Source organism: Coregonus clupeaformis, unplaced genomic scaffold, assembly GCF_020615455.1.
Source record: "Coregonus clupeaformis isolate EN_2021a unplaced genomic scaffold, ASM2061545v1 scaf1402, whole genome shotgun sequence".
NCBI classification, from domain to species: Eukaryota; Metazoa; Chordata; class Actinopteri; order Salmoniformes; family Salmonidae; genus Coregonus; species Coregonus clupeaformis.
In genome coordinates, this window is record NW_025534856.1 from 130,001 (window position 1) to 137,500 (window position 7,500).

Here is a 7,500-nt window from a genome sequence, read left to right on the forward strand (position 1 = left end):
TGGAGAGACTGTCCTGTCGTCTAACAGTAAACCAGTAACTCATTGTCTTGGAGACACTGTCCTGTCATCTAACAGTAAACCAGTAACTCATTGTATTGGAGAGACTGTCCTGTCATCTAACAGTAAACCAGTAACTCATTGTCTTGGAGAGACTGTCCTGTCGTCTAACAGTAAACCAGTAACTCATTGTCTTGGAGAGACTGTCCTGTCCTGTCATCTAACAGTAAACCAGTAACTCATTGTCTTGGAGAGACTGTCCTGTCATCTAACAGTAAACCAGTAACTCATTGTCTTGGAGACACTGTCCTGTCGTCTAACAGAAAACCAGTAACTCATTGTCTTGGAGAGACTGTCCTGTCATCTAACAGTAAACCAGTAACTCATTGTCTTGGAGAGACTGTCCTGTCGTCTAACAGTAAACCAGTAACTCATTGTCTTGGAGAGACTGTCCTGTCCTGTCGTCTAACAGTAAACCAGTAACTAATTGTCTTGGAGAGACTGTCCTGTCCTGTCATCTAACAGTAAACCAGTAACTCATTGTCTTGGAGAGACTGTCCTGTCGTCTAACAGTAAACCAGTAACTCATTGTCTTGGAGACACTGTCCTATCGTCTAACAGTAAACCAGTAACTCATTGTCTTGGAGACACTGTCCTGTCGTCTAACAGTAAACCAGTAACTCATTGTCTTGGAGAGACTGTCCTGTCCTGTCATCTAACAGTAAACCAGTAACTCATTGTCTTGGAGACACTGTCCTGTCGTCTAACAGTAAACCAGTAACTCATTGTCTTGGAGAGACTGTCCTGTCGTCTAACAGTAAACCAGTAACTCATTGTCTTGGAGAGACTGTCCTGTCCTGTCATCTAACAGTAAACCAGTAACTCATTGTCTTGGAGAGACTGTCCTGTCCCTGTCATCTAACAGTAAACCAGTAACTCATTGTCTTGGAGAGACTGTCCTGTCGCCTAACAGTAAACCAGTAACTCATTGTCTTGAGAGACTGTCCTGTCATCTAACAGTAAACCAGTAACTCATTGTCTTGGAGAGACTGTCCTGTCATCTAACAGTAAACCAGTAACTCATTGTCTTGGAGAGACTGTCCTGTCGTCTAACAGTAAACCAGTAACTCATTGTCTTGGAGAGACTGTCCTGTCTTGTCGTCTAACAGTAAACCAGTAACTCATTGTCTTGAAGAGACTGTCCTGTCCTGTCGTCTAACAGTAAACCAGTAACTCATTGTCTTGGAGAGACTGTCCTGTCCTGTCATCTAACAGTAAACCAGTAACTCATTGTCTTGGAGAGACTGTCCTGTCGTCTAACAGTAACTCATTGTCTTGGAGAGACTGTCCTGTCCTGTCGTCTAACAGTAAACCAGTAACTCATTGTCTTGGAGAGACTGTCCTGTCCTGTCATCTAACAGTAAACCAGTAACTCATTGTCTTGGAGAGACTGTCCTGTCATCTAACAGTAAACCAGTAACTCATTGTCTTGGAGAGACTGTCCTGTCATCTAACAGTAAACCAGTAACTCATTGTCTTGGAGAGACTGTCCTGTCATCTAACAGTAAACCAGTAACTCATTGTCTTGGAGAGACTGTCCTGTCATCTAACAGTAAACCAGTAACTCATTGTCTTGGAGAGACTGTCCTGTCGTCTAACAGTAAACCAGTAACTCATTGTCTTGGAGAGACTGTCCTGTCCTGTCATCTAACAGTAAACCAGTAACTCATTGTCTTGAAGAGACTGTCCTGTCCTGTCGTCTAACAGTAAACCAGTAACTCATTGTCTTGAAGAGACTGTCCTGTCCTGTCGTCTAACAGTAAACCAGTAACTCATTGTCTTGGAGAGACTGTCCTGTCCTGTCGTCTAACAGTAAACCAGTAACTCATTGTCTTGAAGAGACTGTCCTGTCATCTAACAGTAAACCAGTAACTCATTGTCTTGGAGAGACTGTCCTGTCTTGTCGTCTAACAGTAAACCAGTAACTCATTGTCTTGGAGAGACTGTCCTGTCCTGTCGCCTAACAGTAAACCAGTAACTCATTGTCTTGAAGAGACTGTCCTGTCCTGGTCGCCTAACAGTAAACCAGTAACTCATTGTCTTGAAGAGACTGTCCTGTCATCTAACAGTAAACCAGTAACTCATTGTCTTGGAGAGACTGTCCTGTCTTGTCGTCTAACAGTAAACCAGTAACTCATTGTCTTGAAGAGACTGTCCTGTCCTGTCGCCCAACAGTAAACCAGTAACTCATTGTCTTGGAGAGACTGTCCTGTCGCCTCAACAGTAAACCAGTAACTCATTGTCTTGGAGAGACTGTCCTGTCCTGTCGTCTAACAGTAAACCAGTAACTCATTGTCTTGGAGAGACTGTCCTGTCCTGTCATCAACAGTAAACCAGTAACTCATTGTCTTGGAGAGACTGTCCTGTCGTCTAACAGTAAACCAGTAACTCATTGTCTTGGAGAGACTGTCCTGTCCTGTCGTCTAACAGTAAACCAGTAACTCATTGTCTTGGAGAGACTGTCCTGTCGTCTAACAGTAAACCAGTAACTCATTGTCTTGGAGAGACTGTCCTGTCCTGTCATCTAACAGTAAACCAGTAACTCATTGTCTTGAAGAGACTGTCCTGTCATCTAACAGTAAACCAGTAACTCATTGTCTTGGAGAGACTGTCCTGTCATCTAACAGTAAACCAGTAACTCATTGTCTTGAAGAGACTGTCCTGTCCTGTCATCTAACAGTAAACCAGTAACTCATTGTCTTGGAGAGACTGTCCTGTCCTGTCATCTAACAGTAAACCAGTAACTCTCATTGTCTTGGAGAGACTGTCCTGTCCTGTCATCTAACAGTAAACCAGTAACTCATTGTCTTGGAGAGACTGTCCTGTCATCTAACAGTAAACCAGTAACTCATTGTCTTGGAGAGACTGTCCTGTCCTGTCATCTAACAGTAAACCAGTAACTCATTGTCTTGGAGAGACTGTCACTGTCATCTAACAGTAAACCAGTAACTCATTGTCTTGGAGAGACTGTCCTGTCGTCTAACAGTAAACCAGTAACTCATTGTCTTGGAGAGACTGTCCTGTCCTGTCGTCTAACAGTAAAACCAGTAACTCATTGTCTTGGGAGAGACTGTCCTGTCGTCTAACAGTAAAACCAGTAACTCATTGTCTTGGAGAGACTGTCCTGTCCTGTCATCTAACAGTAAACCAGTAACTCATTGTCTTGGAGAGACTGTCCTGTCATCTAACAGTAAACCAGTAACTCATTGTCTTGGAGAGACTGTCCTGTCATCTAACAGTAAACCAGTAACTCATTGTCTTGAAGAGACTGTCCTGTCATCTAACAGTAAACCAGTAACTCATTGTCTTGGAGAGAATGTCCTGTCATCTAACAGTAAACCAGTAACTCATTGTCTTGAAGAGACTGTCCTGTCCTGTCGTCTAACAGTAAACCAGTAACTCATTGTCTTGGAGAGACTGTCCTGTCCTGTCATCTAACAGTAAACCAGTAACTCATTGTCTTGGAGAGACTGTCCTGTCCTGTCATCTAACAGTAAACCAGTAACTCATTGTCTTGGAGAGACTGTCCTGTCATCTAACAGTAAACCAGTAACTCATTGTCTTGGAGAGACTGTCCTGTCGTCTAACAGTAAACCAGTAACTCATTGTCTTGGAGAGACTGTCCTGTCGTCTAACAGTAAACCAGTAACTCATTGTCTTGGAGAGACTGTCCTGTCGTCTAACAGTAAACCAGTAACTCATTGTCTTGGAGAGACTGTCCTGCTGTCTAATATAGGGAATAGGGTGTGATTTGGAATGCATTCCTCCTGCCTGCAGTACCACAGGACCCGGATGCGGAAGTGCCGCTGCGTGTGTCCATGCAGATTCTGCCACATCACCTCACCTCCAGAACCTAAGGATTCACACTATATGGCCAAGCTTCAAAGGCAAAATTGGCTGGATCGTAAAATGTATGAAAACACAAATGAGCTTTTGGGTCTTCATTTAAAGTTAGGGTTAGGCATAAGGTCAGCAAGGTTAGGGTTAAATCAGATTTTAACAAAATCATTTGTAGAACTTCCGGATTTGCAGCTTGGCCAGATAGTGAAAACCAAAACATAGCCCTATCAACGCTCCCATCTCTCAGGCTAGCTGATTTCCCTTTCAATGCAGACTAGTAGTGTGTCCCAAATAGCACCCTATTTCCTATTCAGGGACAAAAGAAATACACTATATAGGGAATAGGGTGCCATTTCAGATGCAGCGTTGGCCGTATGTCACCACCACAGCCGTATCAAACCGTCCATCTCTCAAACTGATTTCCTTTCCATCCCACTGGGTACACACTGGTTGAATCAACGTTGTTTCCACGTCATTTCAATGAAATGACGTTGAACCCAACGTGGAAGACTTTTGAAACTGACGTCTGTGCCCAGTGGGACGCTAAAAGGGTCTGAGCCTGTATTCAGAGTAGGAGTCCTGATCTAGGATCAGTTTAGCCTTCTAGATCATAATGAATAACATGATATGGACAGTGGGGGAGGGCTGATCCCAGGTCAGATTACCCCTAATGTTTACTGCAACTAGAACAGACTAATGAGCCAGTCGCCAGTCAGAGGACTACATGTTTAAAACCTGTTACAGCTCACAATCAATGAGAAAAAAAAGCTATAGGTCATTGAAATAAAAACGCCATATCAATTAAACCCACAGCATAACATGAAGAAACAGGAAGACAGACCTAGAAATACTAACGTTGGAAAACAACAACTACAAACCCCAAGATGACCATTAGAAACACTGAGGAGAAACTGGAGAGAGAGAGAGAGAGAGAGAGAGAGAGAGAGAGAGAGAGAGAGAGAGAGAGAGAGAGAGAGAGACAGAGAGAGAGAGAGAGAGAGAGAGAGAGAGAGAGAGAGAGAGAGAGAGAGAGAGAGAGAGAGAGAGAGAGAGAGAGAGAGAGAGAGAGAGAGAGAGAGAGAGAGAGAGAGAGAGAGAGAGAGAGAGAGAGAGAGAGAGAGAGAGAGACTACTTCACTTGCTTTGGCAATGTTAACACACGTTTCCCATGCCAATAAAGCCCTTAAATTGAAATTGAAATTGTAATTGAGAGAGAGAGAGACAGACAGAGACAGAGACAAAGAGAAAGAGAGAGAGAGAGAGAGAGAGAGAGAGAGAGAGAGAGAGAGAGAGAGAGAGAGAGAGAGAGAGAGAGAGAGAGAGAGAGACAGAGAGAGAGACAGAGAGAGAGTTCTGAATCACGAACAACAGACGAGCAGGAAGAGCAAGAGGAAGGTTAAAGTTCTTCATTTCTACAGGATATGATACAGAGCCTGAGGGATATCCTGGAGTTATGTTACCTGATGAAGACATGCTCCTCCTTTCTAAAAAACGGTCAAAGTCGAGATACTGGTCTGTGTCGGCCCAAAGCCCAGGGCAGAGAATTCCTAATAGTGTGGCCCTATCTCTACCTCTCCATCCCTCTTTCCTTTCATCCCCGATGAGGCAGATAACAGGGGAGGTGGGAGGAGGGTTGGGGATGGTTTTGCATAGTGCTTTTCTGCTGCACCGGGGCGGGATGGAGGGATGGAGGGATGGAGAGATGGAGAGATGGAGGGATGGAGAGATGGAGGGATGGAGAGATGGAGGGATGGAGAGATGGAGGGATGGAGAGATGGAGGGATGGAGGAGAGGAGAGATGGAGAGATGGAGGGATGGAGGAGAGGAGAGATGGAGGGATGGAGGGATGGGGGGATGGAGAGATGGAGGGATGGAGAGATGGAGGGATGGAGAGATGGAGAGATGGAGGGGTGGAGAGATGGAGGGATGGAGGAGAGGAGAGATGGAGAGATGGAGGGATGGATGGATGAGGGATGGAGAGATGGATGGATGGAGAGATGGAGAGATGGATGGATGGAGGGATGGAGAGATGGAGAGATGGATAAGGAGAGGAGGGATGGAGGGATGAGGGGTGGAGGATGGATGGATGAGGGATGGAGAGATAGATGAAGGAGAGGAGGGATGGAGGGATGGGAGGTTTTTTGCATGCGAGAAGGTGATATAAGCACAGATTCAATAAACAGCTTTGATGATATCACACTATACTGCATAACTAGCATACCCTATATTAAAATATCCTATAGATTTAACTAACATACCCTATATTAAAATATCCTATAGATTTCAAATCAAATCAAATCAAATTGTATTGGTCACATGCGCCGAATACAACAGGTGCAGACATTACAGTGAAATGCTTACTTACAGCCCTTAACCAACAGTGCATTTGTTTTAAACAAAAAAGTAAGAATAAAACAACAACAAAAAAGTGTTGAGAAAAAAGAGCAGAAGTAAAATAAAGTGACAGTAGGGAGGCTATATATACAGGGGGTACCAGAGTCAATGTGCGGGGCACCGACTAGTTGAGGTAGTTGAGGTAATATGTACATGTGGGTAGAGTTAAAGTGACTATGCATAAATCTTAACAGAGTAGCAGCAGCGTAAAAAGGATGGGGGTGGGGGCAGTGCAAATAGTCCGGGTAGCCATGATTAGCTGTTCAGAGTCTTATGGCTTGGGGGTAGAAGGCTGTTGAGAAGTCTTTTGGACCTAGACTTGGCACTCCGGTACAGCTTGCCGTGCGGTAGCAGAGAGAACAGTCTATGACTAGGGTGGCTGGAGTCTTTGACAATTTTGAGGGCCTTCCTCTGACACCGCCTGGTATAGAGGTCCTGGATGGCAGGGAGCTTTGCCCCAGTGATGTACTAGTGATGTACTAGATTTAACTAGCATACCCTATATTCAAATATCATATAGATTTAACTAGCATACCCTATATTAAAATATCCTATAGATTTAACTAGCATACCCTATATTAAAATATCCTGTAGATTTAACTAGCATACCCTATATTAAAATATCCTATAGATTTAACTAGCATACCCTATATTAAAATATCCTATAAATTTAACTAGCATACCCTATATTAAAATATCATATAGATTTAACTAGCATACCCTATATTAAAATATCCTATAAATTTAACTAGCATACCCTATATTAAAATATCATATAGATTTAACTAGCATACCCTATATTAAAATATCCTATAAATTTAACTAGCATACCCTATATTAAAATATCATATAGATTTAACTAGCATACCCTATATTAAAATATCCTATAGATTTAACTAACATACCCTATATTAAAATATCCTATAGATTTAACTAACATACCCTATATTAAAATATCCTATAAATTTAACTAGCATACCCTATATTAAAATATCCTATAGATTTAACTAACATACCCTATATTAAAATATCCTATAAATTTAACTAGCATACCCTATATTAAAATATCATATAGATTTAACTAGCATACCCTATATTAAAATATCATATAGATTTAACTAGCATACCCTATATTAAAATATTATATTGAATTAACAAACATACCCTATATTAAAGTATACTGAACAAAAATATAAACGCAACAACTTCA